The sequence below is a fragment of the Catharus ustulatus genome, chromosome 8, assembly GCF_009819885.2.
Source record: "Catharus ustulatus isolate bCatUst1 chromosome 8, bCatUst1.pri.v2, whole genome shotgun sequence".
NCBI lineage: Eukaryota > Metazoa > Chordata > Aves > Passeriformes > Turdidae > Catharus > Catharus ustulatus.
This window is the reverse complement of record NC_046228.1, coordinates 36,427,874-36,446,903: the sequence shown is the minus strand read 5'-3', so window position 1 is coordinate 36,446,903 and position 19,030 is coordinate 36,427,874. Positions and strand designations below refer to the sequence as shown.

General features: G+C 51.1%; 1 long non-coding RNA gene across 1 annotated transcript; it reads right to left on the bottom strand.

Annotated features, from left to right (window-relative positions):
* Positions 1 to 13,447: 13,447 nt before the first annotated feature.
* On the bottom strand, positions 13,448 to 17,035 carry LOC116999497. Its single transcript, XR_004418574.1, has 3 exons — positions 16,963 to 17,035; positions 14,679 to 14,798; positions 13,448 to 13,951 (listed from the first exon to the last, which is right to left on the bottom strand). It is a non-coding gene; the product is annotated as an uncharacterized LOC116999497 (long non-coding RNA).
* Between the last annotated feature and the right edge of the window lie 1,995 nt (positions 17,036 to 19,030).

The window sequence follows — 19,030 nt, the reverse complement described above, 5'->3', positions numbered from 1 at the left end:
AGAGAAATCCAGTTTTCCTCTGGAGTCCAGTGGACAAGGGGCTGCCTTAGTGTCCCAAAACCTCTGTTTTATCTTGGTAAGAGATGTTGGGCTCTTCCCCCTGACTGGAGCAACTTCCAATGGGATGCAGTAATTTTATCAGTCACACAGTGGGACTTAATGGGCCATTAGCAGAAAATGACTTGCTGGAGGAAGGATGGGTTGTGAAAAGATAAAGAACAATGCCCACCCTGGTTTCAATGGATGGTCCATTAGCAGAACATCTCCCACCGAGATAAGGATCAGTGCCCATACCCTCAACAGATGGTAATAGAATAGATACCTTTTATCACACCCTGTATTGTAACCCGAGACATTATCCACTCCTTATTCTATTACCATCTGCATAATGACACCTTACACACAGTTCTCACTTAAGATTAGGTTTCCCTGCAATACACAATGGGTTTATCCATCTTTCTGCATTACCCACCAAGTGTAACCAGGTCCTTGAGCACAGACAATCCCACGGATGGGTTTGTCCTTGCCCGAGGTGGGACTAATCCAAACAGTCTTTCCTAAAATACCTTTCATGCATACTCCATTCACTGTGTGCAAGGGTTCAGACTGGCCAGGACCAGCTGGATTGATGGACCCTCGGGTGTTGACCATCCTCGTGGCCTTTGCTAAGTTCGTTTCCCAATTCTTGAAGGTTCCCCTGGCAAGTGCTTTTAGTGTGGTTTTAAGTAGTGCATTGCATCGTTCAACTTTCCTGGCAGCTGGTGGATGGTAAGGGATTTTATATATCCATTCAGTGCCATGTTCTTTGGTCCAGGTGTTGATAAGGCCGTTCTTTACAAGAGTCCTGTTGTCTGACTCAATTCTCTCAGGGGTACCATGCCTCCAAAGAACCTGTTTCTCAAGGCCCAGGATGGTGTTCCGAGCAGTGGCATGAGGCATAGGGTAGGTCTCCAACTATCCGGTGGTGGCTTCTACCATGGTCAGCACGTAGCGCTTCCCTTGGCGGGTTTGAGGCAGTGTGATGTAGTCAATCTGCCAGGCCTCCCCGTACTTATATTTAGACCAACACCCACCATACCAGAGAGGCTTGACTCGCTTGGCCTGTTTGATGGCAGTGCACGTATTACAGTCACGGATAACCTGAGAGATACTGTCCATGGTTAGATCCACCCCTTGGTCTTGTGCCCACTTATACGCGGCGTCTCTGCCCTGATGACCTGAGGCATCATGGGCCCATCCAGCCAGGAACAACTCTCCCTTGTGTTGCCAATCTCAATCTATCTGTGACACCTCTATCTTTGAGGCCTGATCTACCTGCTCATTGTGTCGGTGTTCCTCATTAGCCCAACTCTTGGGGACATGGGCATCCATGTGACGAACTTTCACAGGTAGCTTCTCTACCCAATGGCAATGTCTTTCCACTCATCAGCAGCCCAGATTGGTTTTCCCCTGCATTTCCAGTTTGCCTTTTTCTACCTTTCCAGCCAACTCCACAGAGCATTGGCTACCATCCACGAGTCAGTATAAAGGCAGAGCTTTGGCCACTTCTCTCTTTCAGCAATGTCCAGGGCCAACTGAACAGCTTTAAGTTCAGCAAGTTGACTTGATCCACATTCTCCTTCGGTAGCTTGTGAAACCTGTCGTGTGGGGCTCCATACAGCTGCTTTCCACTTCCAGTTCATCCCCATGATGCGGCAGGAGCCGTCAGTGAAAAGAGGATAGCTTGTTTCATCTGCTGGCAGTTGGTTATACGGTGGGGCTTCCTCAGCACGGCTCACTTGTTCTTGCTCCTCTTTGTCAGTGAGACCAAAATTTTTACTTTCTGGCCAGTTTGTAATTATCTCCAAAATCCCAGGGCAATTCGGGTTTCCGATGCAGGCGCGTTGCGTGATGAGGGCAATCCACTTGCTCCATGTGGCGTCCGTGGCGTGGAGGGTAGAGAGAACCTTTCCCTTGAACATCCACCCCAGCACTGGTAGTCGGGGTGCCAGGAGGGGTTGTGCTTCCGTCCCAATCACCTTTGAGGCAGCATGGACTCCCTCATAGGCAGCCAAGATCTCCTTCTCTGTGGGAGTGTAATTGGCTTCAGACCCTCTGTAGCTTCGGCTCCAGAATCCCAGAGGTCGGCCTCAAGTCTCCCCAGGCACCTTCTGCCAAAGGCTCCAGGACAGACCATGGTTCTCGGCTGCAGAATAAAGCACATTCTTCATGTCTGGTCCTCTCCTGACTGGGCCAAGGGCTACTGCATGAGCGATCTCCTGCTTGATCTGGGCAAAGGCTTGCCGCTGCTCAGCACCCCAGTGGAAATAATTCTTCTTACAGATGACCGGGTAGAGAGGGCTCACAATCTGACTGTACTCAGGAATGTGCATTCTCCAAAAGCCTATGGCACCTGGGAAAGCTTGTGTTTCCTTCTTGCTGGTTGGTGGAGACATTGCGGTGATCTTATTAATGACCTCAGTGGGCATCTGGTGCTGTCCATCTTGCCACTTTACTCCCAGGAACGGGATCTCTTGGGCAGATCCTTTGACTTCGCTCTTTTTAATGGCAAAGCCGGCTCTCAGCAGAATCTGTATGATCTTTTCTCCTTTCTCAAATACCTCCACTGCCATGTTCTCCCACACAATGATGTCATCGATGTATTGCAGGTGTTCTGGAGCCTCACCCTTTTCCAGTGCAGCCTGAATCAGTCCATGACAGATGGTGGGGCTGTGTTTCCACCCCTGGGGCAGACGATTCCAGGTGTACTGCACGCCCCTCCAGGTGAAGGCAAACTGAGGCCTGCACTCTGCTGCCAGAGGAATGGAGAAAAATGCATTGGCAATGTCAATGGTGGCACACCACCTTGCTGCCTTGGACTCCAACTCCTACTGGAGCTCCAGCATGTCTGGCACGGCAGCGCTCAGCATGGAGTCACTTCATTCAACGCACAATAGTACACAGTCAATCTCCATTCTCCATCAGACTTGCGCACGGGCCAGATGGGGCTGTTGAAGGGTGAGTGGGTTTTGCTGACCACCCCTTGGCTCTCCAGCTCATGGATCATCTTGTGGATGGGAATCACAGCATCTCGATTCATCCGGTACTGTCGGTGGTGAACTGTTGAGGTGGCAATTGGCACTAGTTGCTCTTCCACCTTCAGGAGTCCCACTGCAGATGGGTTTTCTGACAGTCCAGGCAGGGTGTTCAACTGCTTAATGCCCACTACTGCTACAGCAGCTATTTCAAAAGCCCACCTTAATCCCTTTGGGTCTTTATAATAGCCACTCCTGAGAAAGTCTATGCCTAGAATGGGTAGTGCCTCTGGGCCAGTTACAATCGGATGTTTCTGCCACCCCTCCCCTGTCAGGCTCACCTCAGCTTCCAGCAAAAATTCCTGTGATCCCCCCGTCACCCCAACAATGAAAACACACTCTTCCCCCACATGTTCTGATGGTATAAAGGTGCATTGTGAACCAGTATCAACTAATACCCTATATTCCTGTGGCTCTGATGTGCCAGGCCATCGGATCCACACCATCCAATAGACTCTGTTGTCCTGTACCTCTCCCTGGCTAGAGGCAGGGCCTGTCCAGCCCTGGCTATTATTCCTTTCCTGGACATACCTAGTGGAGGTTCCTTCACGTGGGTCTGACAGATTATCCTCCCTTCTGCAATGCCCAGCACCTTGGTCATGGGAGGTTGAGGCTACCTTCACTTTAGTGTAGCTCCCTCGGTTAGCATTTCCCTCTCTGAGTTGATGCACCCGTGCTGCCAGGACAGAAGTGGGTTTCCCATCCCATTTTTCCATGTCTTCCCCATGATCACACAGAAAAAACCATAGGTCAGCTCGTGGGGCGTACCCTCTTTCACTAGCTGGGGGGCATTGGGCTATAACCTTGGTGTATGAGGCTCGCACAGGTGCTGCCTTGATCTTCCTTACCTCCTCCCTCATCGCACTTCTGTCACCTCTCATCCCCCTCACCTCCTTCATCTCCTGCCTTATCCCTGCCTGTATGCAATCCTTGCTCACAGAAGAAACCTGGGCCTGCACTGCGCCATTCATCATACTGTAACAATCCCTAAGCTCGTTAGCAACAGAGCTCACTGTTTCTCGGAGTTCATCAGCATTAATCATTGCAATGAAGGTGGTGTATTGAGATGGCTCTCTGTCTTAGTTTAGGGCAAATTTAGGGAAAAACCTCCTGGAGGAGCCCCCAGGAGAGGGAAAAAAAACCCAAACAAACCCCCCAAGACTCCTCCCCCACCACATATTCAGGAAGAATTTCCTCAGAGGAAAAAGTGGAAAAAACCTGTTTATTAATTAAACAAAACACTCCCAACACAAGAGAAGAAAATTAACAACCCCGGATGACAAAAAAACTCTTTCACCGGTGTGAGAGGGTGACAAACACAGGAAAATCTCTCCTGTGGGTAGTGTCAGTCTCCGGCGCTGAGAGTGGCTGTTGCAGGTCGCAATTGCAGGATCCCGGTGTTCCTCAGTGAATCAAGTCCGGTCCAAACAGTTTCAGAAGGTATACAGAAAGGAAAGGGGGGAAAGAACAAAGAACAGTCCACAGAAAGAGATTGGACTGCGTAACTAATAAGCAAAAGCAAAACTAAAGCTAGCAAAAGCAAGCAAAAGCAAGCAAAAGCAGCTAGCAGTAAGCAGCAAACCTGAGCCAGCAGAGCTAGCCTCCCAAGCACAGACATGGGGGAGGGGAGCCAACTGATAAGTAGACAAAACAAACTTTTGCTTAAACAGAACACACGACTGGGGATACAAGCCACCATAACATCACCCCAGGACACCCTCGGTTTGCCAGATTCCACAGCATGTGCCCTGTGCACCTGACCTTGTCAGGGTCACTGTCATGCTGTCCATCCCTCCCAAAGAGTACCTCCAGCACTGCCACTTCTCTCAGCTGTTGAATTCCTTCCTTGTTGAAAGACGACGGCGGGAGACAAGTCTCATGCTATCATGATCAACAAGTCTCAACTTTATTATAATGCTGTTGTCCTTTTATACAGTAAATAATTAAGCTCATGCATATTGCAAAACTATAGCTCATGATTGGTACAAGTATTTATCAGCTCTTTGACGCATGTAGGAAGCCTTGCAGTTACAGTTGTATCTTTTCATATGCTTTTCCCATACCATGCTGTTATACTCCCTTGATATCATTCCTCTTCTATCCCTGCTAGGGCATTCTGTCCTTGCTGCAACCCTTGCTCACACTTTAACCAGTCTGCTATTATCCCATATGTCCTTTGTCTCTCAACCACTGCTCAGAGAGACTATCCACACTTCCTCAATGGTTTTCCAATGCATTCTATGATGGTGCTCCTGCATTCTTTCTCTGTTGACCAACCTCTCTCTTACACTCATTAAAGCTGCACCCAGAGAGGAAGGGGGCCTGGCTCCCTTATGAATATCTGGTCCACACCCAAGTCCTGGGACAAGGATCCCAAATTCCTTGCCTCTGTACCATCCAAGTGCACACCTGTACCCATGAGGTCCCAGACCCGAAGTAACCAAGTTGTCAAAGCCTCCCAGCCCCGTCGTGTAATATCTTTCCGCAGATTGTGGAGATTTTCATAAGACAGGGACTCAGTGATGATTTCAACCTCTGGCTCCCCTGCTGATTGTGAGGGCCCTCCTCTCTGGTCCTCTTTGTCTAGGTGCCTTGTTTTCATTTTAGACTTTCTAGTTTCCACAAGGGCAACTGCTGCTGGCTGCGAGTGCCCTTGCAATTCAGCTGGAACCTGGCCAGATGTAATATCTATGGGTTCTACTACAGCATCACTGGATTCTCCCCCTTTATGGCAGGGCTTCTCACCAGCTGGGGAGAGGTATTCCTTCACCATCTGCGCCATCTCACATATCTCCTTCACTAGAACCCCCACTCACTCTGGGTGGTTCCTTTCTGAGGTGGGCTGTGGGGCAGGGTCAGGCTCTGGGACAGCACCAACTCTGTTTCCTGGACTAGGTATCAGGGTTGTTATCCAGTTCAATCCCCCCTTATCTCTAAATGTTAAGTAAGACAAGCCTATCAGTAACACCAGCCACTGTATGATATCATTAGCATTTAGAGGAGATTTAAACCCTTCAAAAACTGGTGGGGTAGCCCCAAAAATCTGGGTGAAGGGTTGGGAGAAAATTTCCCCTGGTGTTATTCCCTCTCAGTAGGTGCCATTATTAATGTAACCCCAAAAACATGCAGTTAGTGTGTGGTATCCCTGAATCCATGTACCTGCCTTCCAAAGGAAGTTAAAAATCCATTAATTCCTCACTTTATCAAGCCATAAAGCAAGTTGGATAACAGTCACAGTAGCCATAGTTATAGGGCCCAGGTGTACGTAACGGTTTGCAAATGGGAGAGATACATGTATGAACACGTGCAGCCCAAACCAGATTAAACTGGACCACATTTTGCTAGCACACAAAAAGACAATTTTAGGCAACTGAAGAATTGTTATTCCTTTTTTCTCTGCCCCACGTTCGGGCGCCAAGATCTGTCCTGGTTTAGGGGACAGTATTGCCAGAAAGAAAAAGGCAAGAGCTTTTTTTCCCCAAAATGAATAGTGAAAAATTCCCTCCCTCCCAGTTTACTATAATTTGGAAATTAAGGAGCTCTCAGGCAAAAGGTATGGGTTTAGGAATATCAGTTCTTTACTGATATATCTACAAGACAAACAAGAACAACATCAGCTATGAAAGATCAGTGACAAAACAGAACGAAACTCAGTCTCAGTCCTTTTGTCCAGTCAGACGCTCCTCCACACGGTTCCGGTGGAGCGGGGGCAGAGTGGCCTTCTCTCTTCTCTCAGTCGCAGGAACTGCAGGAGCAGGCAGGCAGCAGCGGCAGGGGAGTCCCAGGTGGCAGAAGAGTGAAGGAAAAGAAACCTCCGCTCACCGTTTGTGTCCCTGTCCTCAGCGCTGTTCTCAGAAGCAGGAAGTTGTAGCAGTATCAGAGAGCAGGGCCTGGTCGCATCACGGAGAAAAAAGGAGTTCTCTCCTGTGCATTTGGGCCGGCGAGCATGAGTGGCTCCTCACCAGGACAAAGCAACTTACAGCTGTTCATCCTCACCCCCTCTTTTGTCATGAGTAATCAGAAACTGGGGAGTTGCCCAGGTCAGGTTCCTTTGACATGCTAATGGGAAAAATTTTCTCCACTGAGGGAAAGCGTAAAAACTCCCCCAACCCCCAACATTATCCACCCCAAAATTTTTCCCATGCTAACGTACTACATCAAATCGGAACCTTTAAATTATATACATACATGAAGTTACAGACACAGTATCATAGATAGTTCACCCTAGAACAAGGTCTCCTTGGGGTATGCATCGGGTTTCTCCATCCTTTTGCATCACCCACCAGGTACAACCTGGTCCTTGAGCAAAAACCACCCCACGGACAGGACTGTCTTTGCTGGAGGCAGAGTTCACCCAAGCAGTTTTCCCTAGCATACCTCTCATGTGTACCACTGGAACCTTATCCCCATCTGGTGTTCCCAAGAGCTCACATTGGGCAGGGCCTGTTCGGTTAGTGGAACTTCGGGTATTCACTAACCATGTGGCCTTTGGTAGATTACAGTAAATTCACGAATACAAGCCGCACTGAGTATAAGCCGCATCTCTGGGTGTTGGCAAACATTTCGGTTTTTGTCCATAAATAAGCCGCACCCGAGTATAAGCCGCTCTGTCGTTTGCAGGGAGGACCCGTGTGCAACAAAGTTGCCAATTAGTAACAGAACCACGGGACGGTGGAGTTTACTGGCTGAAGTAAGGCTGTGCAGGCTCAGGCCGCTCGGGGCTGCCGACGGGGCCAGGGCTCGGTCACCCCGGCCCGGCGCTGCCCCGCGGTGGCAGGCAGGGACAGAGCTTCCCCCGCTCCTACGGCAGCGGCGGCAGGTGGGGACGGAGCTTTCCCGCTCCTGCTGCGGCGGCGGCGGGTCAGGATGGAGCCTGCCTGCTCCTGCTGTGGTGGACGGGGATGGAGCACCCCGCCTCCTCCCCGAGCTGCGGCAATGGCGGCACGGGGCCCCCCCGTCTCTCCCCCGGGCTGCGGCAGAGGAGGGAAGGAGGGAGTTCTCCCGCCTCTCTCCCTGCCCCCTGTGCTGCCCACAGGGATCCAGGCTCCACCTGCGGCACAACAGAGTAGCAATTTGTAACAATCGTGAATTGCCAGCTTTGCAGCTGCTCAGCTCGGCTCGGCACTCTGCCTGGCATTTCTGAGGTTGTAAATGTCAGAAAATTATTCACATATTAGCCGCTCCTGAATATTAGCCGCATTTCCGGTTTGGGAGCCAAATGTTAGTCAAAATGGTGCGGCTTGTATTCGTGAAATTACTGTACTCTCCCAGTTCTTGAAAGTCCCCCCACCAAGTGCCTTCAAGGTGGTTTTAAGCAGGCCATTGCACCGTTCGACTTTCCCAGCCGCTGGTGCATGGTAGGGGATATGGTACACCCACTGAGTGCCGTGTTCCCTAGCCCAGCTGTTTATGAGGCTGTTCTTGAAATGAGTCCCGCTGTCTGACTCAATTCTCTCAGGGGTACCATGCCTCCAAAGTATTGGGGGATATGGTGGGGGCTTTGGTGGATTCTATGAAGGGACAGGCCACAAGATACTCTACAGGGCCTAGCTGCCTAACGTTGTTGTGGGAACCGACTATGAAGACATGGACATGGGATACGTGACCAGAGACACAGCCAATGACGAATGTAGCTGTAATTGTAGCTGTGATTAAGGAAACCAGCTGGGAGGTAGTGTCCCTCGGACCATTGATAAGAAGACAGATCAAAAGAAGGGAGTATAGGCAGCTTGGACGTCAACATCCAGGGGTCCGGGAAGTGGCTTTGACTATAGGCCAGGGTCCCACGCCAGTTTACGTTATCATGTATTCACGTGATCAGTAAACACAAACCAATTGCTGCTAGCATATAGACTCGTGGACAATAGCCACAAGCCAATCATATGTAAGCACAAAGCGCGTGAACCCTTGCTTTGCACTGTAAATGTACCCCTCAGATGCCCAATAAACTGAGCGCTGACCATACCTCTAAGAGGCTTCGTCTTTGATCCCGAAGCGCCCTCTTGCGACAGAGATCTGCTCAAAACAATCTTGGAATGATCCCAAAGGCCTTCACACCTCAGAGATCCGGTCAAAACAATCTTGTAATGATCTCAAAGGCCTTCACACCTCAGAGATCTGCTCAAAACAATCTTGGAATAATCCCAAAGGCCTTCATCTCACAAGGATCCATTCACTGTAAGACCAAGGTGATCCCAAAAGCCTGAAACCCCACAAAAATCTGCTCAGTGTAACACTGGAATGATCCCAAAGGCCTTAAACTCCACAGGAGAAATTTTGGGATGATCCTAAAGCCCTTACCCCACAGAAGCCATGTTGGAATGATCCCAAAAGCCTTTAACCCCCAGGGATCTACTCAGTGCAAGACCAGTGTGATCCCAAAGTCCTTCACCCCACAGAGATCTGCTCAAAAATCCTGGAATTATCTCAAATCCTTCATCCCACAGGAGTAATTTTGGGATGATCCGTAAGCTCTTCACCCCACAGAGATCTGTTCAGCACAACCCTGGAAGGATCCCAAAGTCCTTCACTCTCCAAGGATCTGTTCAGCACAACCGTGGCATGATCCCATTCCATTGCTGACCCCAAACTCCTCCATTCCCTAAAAATCTGCTCCATGCAACACCAGCACCATCCCTATGGATCCCAAACTACTTCATACCAAATAATCTGCTCAAAAACCAACAGGATCACCTCCTCTCCACCCTCATGGGTCCCAAACCCCAAAATCAAACTCAAAAACCACTGGGATCACCTCTCTCTACCCCTGTGGATCCCAAACCCTAAAAAAATCTGCTCAAAAAGCACTGAGATGACCTCGCTCCATCCTCATGGTTCCCAAAACTCGAAATCTGCTCCAGGAGACACCAGCACCAATCCCACTCCATCCCTGTGGATCCCAAACCCCCAAAATCTGCTCCAAAACCCTCGGGATGGCTGCACTTCACTCCTGTGGATCCCAAACTCCCTCATCCCCCAAAATCTGCTCCATAAGACACTGGCACCAATTCCTTCCACTCCATTCCTGTTGATCCCAAACTCCTTCAATCCCAAATAATCTGCTCAACAGGACACTGACACCATCCCTGTGGATCCCAAACCCCAAAATGTGCTCCAAAGCAACTGGGATCACCCTGCTCCATCCCTGTGGATCCCAAACTATTTCATCCCAAACCATCTGCTCAAAAAGTAGGAGGATCACCCCCTCTCCATCCTCATGGATCCCAAACCCCAAAAATCTGCTCCAACAACACTGGGATGACCCCGCTCCATCCCCATGGATCCCAAACTCCTTCATCCCATATAATCTGCTCAACAAGACACTGACACCATCCCTGTGGATCCCAAACTCTTTTATCCCCAAAAATCTGCTCCAGGAGACACCAGTACCATCCCTGTGGACCCCAAACCCCAAAAATGTGCTCCAGGAGACATCAGCACCATCCCCATGGATCCCAAACCCCAAAAATGTGCTCCAGGAGATACCAGCCAACAGTGAATGATCCAGGTTTTCACCTGAACCAAATTCCGGGTGCGGAAGAGCTTCTGCTGCCAAGCTAAAATCCGGAATTCTGACCTGGCAGCAACCACGGCAGCACCAAATGGGATGAGAAACAACATAAACACATGGTTGTTTAATTGATGTAATTAGTGTCACCTCCGCAGCTCCCACAATGGGCAGGGTGTGGGTGGCTGAGAGGCTGGACATGACCCCAGAGGTGCCCTGGGCTGACCCCCAGCCTGGGCAGCAGCTCCAAGGGGATTCTGCAGAGCTGGGACCTCACCTGGAGGATGTGGAGCTGCTGGGGCCACTCTGGAGCCAGGCTGGGGGAGCTGGGAATGTTCACCTGGGGAAGGAAGGGATCCAGGGGGAGCTCAGAGCCCCTTCCAGGGCCTGGAGGGACTCCAGGAGAACTGGGGAGGGACTGGGAGCACCTGGAGCTGCCCCCAAAACCGCGGTGACCCGACCGCTTCCCCACCCTCTCACACACCCGGCCCCTCCTCCTCCCTGCTCTCACACCTGGCCCCTCCCCCACCCCACCCTCACGCCTGGCCCCCCCCCCTTCTCTCACACCTAGCCACTCCCCCACCCATCCCTCACACCTGGCCCCTCCTCCAACCCGGGCCCGAGCCACACCCATTTTGGGACATTCCTCCTGACCAATCAGATCACTCCGGCCACGCCTCCTCCCTATGAGCTCACAATGTGCCCCAGCTTGATTCTCGACTCCTATTGGCTGTGGCAAAAGGGGAGGGGCTTAGCCAGGGTATATAAAGAGGCCGGTGAGCTGCTGTGCCTCAGTTCGAGATCTGGAGCGGCAGTGGTGGTTACAGGAGGAGCCTACTCTGCGGAGACCACCCTGGCTCACACCAAGGTAAGTATGAACAGAGACCACCTGTGACCTGACCCCTTTATCTCCACACAGGATGAGGATGGACATGACAGAGACACCCCCGTGGGGCACCGAGGGACACGGACGAAGCAACCCCCCCCGGGTGAGGACAACACAAACACTGAGCCCCACCAGGCCCCCAGTGCTGCCCCGGAACAAGGAGGCACCCTGACCTACCAAACCTCGCCACCGGGTGAGGTAGATGGGAGACCACTTGGACCGTCTCCATAGGGAAGGTGCGGAAACCCCACCAGAGACTCCTCCGCTCCATGGAGACCATGCCAGCTCACACCAAGGTAAGCACAAACAGAGACCACCCATGACCTGACCACCCTTTATCTCAACACAGGATGAGAATGGACACAATGGAGACACCCCTGTGGGGCACCGAGGGACATGGACAGAACCACCACCCCGTGGAGCACCGAGGGACACGGACGAAGCAACCCCCCCCGGGTGAGGACAACACAAACACTGAGCCCCACCAGGCCCCCAGTGCTGCCCCGGAACAAGGAGGCACCCTGACCTACCAAACCTCGCCACCGGGTGAGGTAGATGGGAGACCACTTGGACCGTCTCCATAGGGAAGGTGCGGAAACCCCACCAGAGACTCCTCCGCTCCACGGAGACCATGCCAGCTCACACCAAGGTAAGCACAAACAGAGACCACCCATGACCTGACCACCCTTTATCTCAACACAGGATGAGAATGGACACAATGGAGACACCCCTGTGGGGCACCGAGGGACATGGACAGAACCACCACCCCGTGGAGCACCGAGGGACACGGACAGAACAACCCCGTGGGGAGCGGGGATACGGGCTGAGCATCTCCCTGAAGGTGATGACGACGATGAAGACACCACGGCCTGCCAAAGGTGAGGTAGATGGAGACCACACCAACGCCCCACAAACTCAAAGGAGTTTGGCTATAACCCCGGCCTGCCAAAGGTAAGGACAAAATAATAAAGTTGGCAAAAATCACATCAAGTGCTGTGCCCGATCTTTGCTTTCCCACCGAGTCACTCACCACCCAAACCAACCACAAAGCGCTGCCCACCCCGTGCAGAGGAGGACAGAGACCCTCGGCCCTTGGCCAGGCAGGGAGCTCGGGTGGCCCAGGGGTGTCTCTGTCCCCTCCACCCTGGGCAGTCCTGGGGGGTCTGCAGTCCTCTCCTGGCAGGAAATTATGGGGCTGGGGGGGTCTCTGGCCAGATCACACTGGGGGATGCTTGGGGTGGTCACCCCAGGGCTGAGAGGGACAGAGACCCCTGCGGTGTCCCCTGGTAGAGGGGGATGGAGACCCCACCCCTAAAGGAGACGGTCAGAGACCCCCTGGTCTCCACGAGCATTTCCCACACCCAGAGGGATGGAGATCCCTTGAGCATCCCTGGGGCATTGGCCCAGATAAAACTGGCCCAAATCAAACTTTTAACTGCACAGAAAATTCTTTGGCAGTGAGATTTGCTTTCCCAAGCCCCTGCTGTGTCATGACAGCAACCTGGGACAGTGGAAGGTGTCCCTGCCACGGCAGGGGTGGATTGGGTGGGCTTTGAGGTCCCTTCCAACCCCAAACCGTTCCAGGATCCTGATCCTAAGAAACCCCCAGCTGCAGGGAATCTGCCTGGCCCATCCAGAGGTCTCCCAGTGACAAGGACCATGGCACACACAGCCCTCAGCGTTTATTCAAAAAAAACCAAAAAAAAAAAAGGCAAAACACCAGGAAAACTCTCCTCAGGTACCACAGCCCGCCTTGGGCACTTGAAAACAGTTCCCACCGCACCAGTTCCAGAATGGAAAATTCCCCCTAGTCCTCCCAGGGGCCACTGAGATTTTTGGGGGGATTTGTTTTGGGTGGGAATATCTTGCAAAGCCACAGGACTGGACTCTGTTCTCCTGGATCCTGGCGAGCAGGATGCTGCCATCTCAAACTCTGAGTCTCCAGAGCAGCCCTACTCCAACTCTCCCCCTCTGAGGAGAGGCGTGCAGGGGCAGCCACATGCTGGGAAAAGGGGAGTGGGAACCTGCAAAGTGAGGAGGGGGCAGCACCTGGCTCATGCAGCCGGGAAAATTCATCCCTCTGGGAGATCCAGCAGCACCCAGCTCCTCCCAGCCCGCAGGGGCTTGTCCATGGGGGGCTCTGGTGGCCACACAAAAGGACATGCTGGGAATTCTCTCTCTCTCCAGCGAGGGAATCCAGCAGAGAAGGCGAGGGATCCCCACCCAGATCCAGAGTCCCACAGGGATTTGGGGGGTCCCTGCCACGAGGGCTGGTCCCTCATACCCTGGGAGTCAGGATGTGGCCAGCAAAAGGCCGGGATGGGCCAGGCCAGGAATCTCCGAGTCAATAGAAGTGTTTGCAGCTCTGCTCCTGCCACTTGTAGATGATGATGCCGATGGTGATGGCAAAGACGATGGCCACCAGCGAGAAGACGACGATCAGGAAGAGGGCGAGGCCACTCATAGGCTCCAGGGGTGCCTCCACTGCGGGACAGAGTGAGGGAGACCTCCCTGAGCCCCCCTGGGATCCTGGAGGATTTCCTGCCTTGGGATCCTGGATCCAAATACCAAAAACCTGTTCCAAAAATACTGGGATGACCCCATGCCATCCCTACAGATCCCAAACCCCAAAAATCTGCTCCAAAACCACTGGGCTGATCCCCCACTCCATCCCCGTGGATCCCAAACTCCTTCATCCCCCAAAATCTACTCCAGGAGACACTGGCACTGATCTCACTCCATCCCTGTGGATCCCAAACCCCAAGTATCTGCTCCAAAAACAGTGAGATAACCCAGTTTCATACCTATGGATCCCAAACTCCTTCATCCCAAACAATCTGCCCAACAAGACACCAGCATCATCCCTGTGGATCCCTACTCTGGGATCCTGGGGGATTCCCCACCCCCAGCTGGGCTTTGGGATGGGATTTTGGGAGTTGGGGTTTTTGGGGTGGGAAATAGGGAGTTTGGGATGGGAGTATGGGATTTTGAGATGGCAGTTTGGGAAAGGAGTTTGGGATGAGTGTGTGGTATTTTGGGATGGCACAGAACCCATCTCCCACACTCCAACCCCACCCACCCCACCCCGGAACCCACACCCTCACTGTGTCCATCTCTGCCTGACCCCAAACGTGGGGCTTGTTCTCCCTCCACAGCTCCACACCCCACCCCAAATACCTAGTACTCCCACCATTCCTAAATTCCCACTCACTTCCTGGCAGTTTCAGGTTGTCCACAACGGGCAGGAACACTTTTCAGTCCTGCTTCTCCTCCTCTGGCGTGTGCTCCACTGTCAGCTGGTACAGCTTCAGCGAGATGATGTCATGGTTGTCTGCAAAAGGCAGCAAAAAACCATCCCTGGAATTCTCTGGGATGGCAGGAGGTGGTCCAGGGCCAGCAAGAAATTTTTTTTAAGCTGCTGAAAAATCCCCCTCAAATCCAGCCCCAGAAGACTGGGAGGTTATCAGAGTTAGAAGTTGGAAAGCCAAAGGAATGTGCTGGGTCTGGAAAATGCAGCAAAAACCTCTCCTGGAATTCTGGAATTCTCTAGGATGGCAGCAGGTGCTCCATAGACAGCAGGAATTCTAAAAAAAAAAAAACCTCTCAAACCCAGCCCCAAAAATCTGGGAGGTTATTCGAGTTGGAAGTGCTTGGAAAGCCAAAGGAATTTTCCTGGGTCTGGGATCTGGGAGGGAAAAGGAGTTTTTGTTGGAAGACAGGAATGAGTTTTTGTGGGAGCAGAACTAGAATGGGGTTGAAAACCTATGGAAGAGGGGGGGAAAAAAAGGATTTGTGTGGATGATACAATTCCTCCAAAGCCTTCCTCTCCTGGCCCGTGGAACTTGCTATAATAGATAAGGTATCCTAGATACCAAGGTTGAGCCGAATTCCTTAAGAATTTGGTCACTCTCCTAACACTTCGGAAGATAATTGGTTAGAAATTGGGATGTTTAATTGGTCAGTTTACCTTTAGAACTTCTCACTTAGATTAGATGCTGTTCTTTGTATAAACTTTTATTGGTTGTAGTTTGAATCCTCCCTGAACCTATAAATATAGCTGCCTGCCCTTTGTTCGCTGAGAGAATCCATGTTTGACTACCCTTTCATATGAAAATAAAGATTCTTGTGGAAATCGTCAAGTAGGCCTCTGGTCTTTCTCGGCTGATGAAATGTTGGTTTTCTGAGAGTTAGCTACCTGTTAGCACTCTCTGGTCCTGGCAAATCCATCAGGGACCAAAAGAGAAAATCAGCATTTGTGGCGCCTCAAACAGTGCCCGAAAACTGGGTTTTCACACTGATGAACGGCAGTTCTCGGAACTGATCCGTCTTCCAGCCGTCACACCCTTCAGAATCTGCTTTTTGTTGTAAAAATAGCAGTATCTCCTGAAGGAACATTGGACAACCTCAGAAATCCAGAGCTGAGACCTGACAACGTCAGCACAAACCAGCAGCACCTCGACCCTGTTAACTGAAGAATTTGTGAGTATTCTCAGTCTGCCCTTTCTAACACTTGCACAGGAAACTCTGGGTCACTTTGAGGGATTTTTGTTTTGTTTGATTTTTTTTCTCTTTTTTCTGCTGGTTTGCAAAAATATGGGAAACAAACTCACAAAACCCAAGCTTTCCCATATTGAGAAAGATCTCTTCCTAAAAAATCTCCAATCTGCTTTCTTCTAACAATTTCACTTTCTCAAAAGGGCACATTTCTAAATCTAACCTAAAACATTTCATTGGATGGCTTTCTGCTGAACTTCCTTACTGTAACTTTGAAACTATCACTTCACCCTCCTTCCTAAATTCTATAGGTACTCACATCTACTTCTTACAAACTCAAAGCAACTTTTGTGTTTCTTCTTTTATTCCTTTATTCCAACATATAGTACATGCAGTTAAAAATCAATTTCCTCCCACCCAAAATGATCCCACTCTGTCCCAGTCCGTCTCTCCCTCCCGCGTCCCTTCCCCACCATGTCCTGACCATGAAAACCCCCGTTCCCCCTCCCCTGCCATCCCTGAAACCATCCCTCCTCCAGTACAGCCAGCTCCAACAGCCCTCTCTGCCCCTCCACCTCTCCCCCCCTCTCCTAGCAGCTGCACAGCCATGCTCTACTCCCCCGAACTCCACACAGCTTCCCACCCCCTTCTCAGTACCTGCTCCCCCTCCTCCTCCTCTCCCCGCCCCCACCCAGCCCTCTGCACCCTTCTCAGTGCCTGCACTCCCACACGCCCACTCCCCCTGTACTCCCTGCGCCGTTCCTCTCTGCCCTGCCAGTCCCAGCCCCACCCCCAGTCCCGTACCCTTCCCCCCGCACCCAGCGCAGCTCCCGTCCCTGCCCCCACCCCCTCGGCAACCCCCCTCGCATCCGTCCCCCTCGCCGCCGCTGCGCCGGTGCCTGAAGCGCCCCTCCTTGCTTCCGCCATGCCGCCCTCGCGTCCCCCCGCGCCAGCCGCGATCGCGTCCCCTCCCGTAACCCCCGCTGCTCTGCCGTCGCTACCTGTGTTCCCCCAACCCACCGCAGCCATTGCTGAGACACACGCATGCGCAGTTCCACCCGCACAGCTCGTGACGTCATCCCCCCTCACACAGCCCACCCAACCCTACCCTCTCGCGCCCCCCCAGCCATTTGCGACAGCCGCTCATCCCCATCCCCAACCCACAAGTGCCTTTTAACCTCCTCACCAAGCCCCTCTATGCCCCCTGAACCATATCATGAGCCCCCCCCCGTCTCTCCCCGTCTGCATCGCACAGCGTTGTCACCGCTCCCCCGCACATGCGCAGTGAATCCCTCCAAGCCTGCCCGGGGAGTCCGCTGGGTCCTAGCTTCCCTCCCCAGGCAGCGCCACCTACAGCTCAGACCCTGTCACATCACCAACCTTACCCACCAACCACACACCCCACTGCCCCCGCCCTCAACCAAATAACAGAATCCTCTATGAGCCATGAACATTGCTGCCAACAAACCATTTCCTATTCAGAACACACCGATTTTGAAACAAATGCCTTAAATGCAAATAAACCTGACCCATGGACTGCTGTCCAACTTCAAGCTACAAATTCAGATCAGTGGAAAATGGCCCAAAAAATTTCTGCTTTTCCAGTTACTTTTAAGAAAAGCAGGAATCCTGGGGCTCAACGAGAAGCAGACTGGCACAGTTTCAACCCAAAATATATTAATGATTTGCCTAAATTGGCTTCAGAACACGGAGGTCATCCCAAATTTTTAAAAATTCTTTAGATGCCACCTTTTCTGGACACACCCTAATTCCACATGATCTGAAAAACCTATCCAGATGTCTCCTCACTTCAGCTGAATTCATGTTATGGGAAAGACACTGGAAAAAACATTTACTACTATTAATTGATAAATACGACAAAATTCCAAATGGCAAAAAATACACCATTCAACAGCTTGCTGGTGAAGGCGAATTTGAGAAACCTTCAGAACAAATTGACACACTCCCTGAAGAGGTTCTGCAAGAAATAGCTAATGCAGCAAAGACCTCATTCCTTCTAACCCCTGATGACTCAAAACCTACTTTGCATTTCTCTACTATAAAACAAGGTGTGGATGAGAGTTTCATAAAATTCGTAGACAGACTTAAGGATGCCCCGGAAAAACAGATTGATAGTTCCGAGGCACAAAAAGAATTACTCAGAAAACTTGCCTTGTCCAATGCAAATGAAAGATGCAAATCTATTTTAAGAGCTCTGCCCATAGACACAGAACCAACCATTGAACAAATGGTGGAAAGCTGCACAAGACACACGTCCACCGAAAACACAGTAACCCTGGTAGTTTCTAACGGGATTTCACAGATGGGCTGCATCTTTGGTCACGGGAATTTTGTGGATTTTAATCAGAGTTGTTATTGTGTTAGTTATGTTTGCATGCTTTGTTCAATACTTCAAGAAGGTTGCAAAAAGCATCTTTTTAGTAAATACAGAGAGAGGACTTGTGGATGATACAATTCCTCCAAAGCCATCTTCCCCTGGACCCTGGAACTTGCTATAATAGATAAGGTATCCTAGATATCAAGGTTGAGCCAAATTCCTTAAGAATTTGGTCACTCTCCTAACACTTTGGAAGATAATTGGTTAGAAATTAGTTTGTGTAATTGGTCAGTTCACCTTTAGAACTTCTCACTTAGATTGGATGCTGTTCTTGGTATAAACTTATTATTGGCTGTAGTTTGAATCCTCCCTAAACCTATTAATATGACTGTCTACCCTTTGTTCTGAGAGAACCTGCTTGACCACCCTTTGCATGAAATAAAGATTATTGTGGAACTTGTAAGGCCTCCGGTCTTTCTCTGCTGGCTAAATGTAAACTTCTGAGAGATGGCTGATCGATATTAGCACCCTCAGGTCCTGGTAAAACTACCATCAGGGACCAAAAGGAAAGTTTACACTCATATATGGGAAAAGCTTCCTGGTCTGATAGACAGACAGGCCTTCAGGGAACAGGGATAGGACAAGTTTCAGAACCAGAGAGGGATTTGACCCAATGGGTTCCTGCCTGGCTGCAGAGGTTATTGGCCAGAGACCTGAGAAGCCTGAACTTT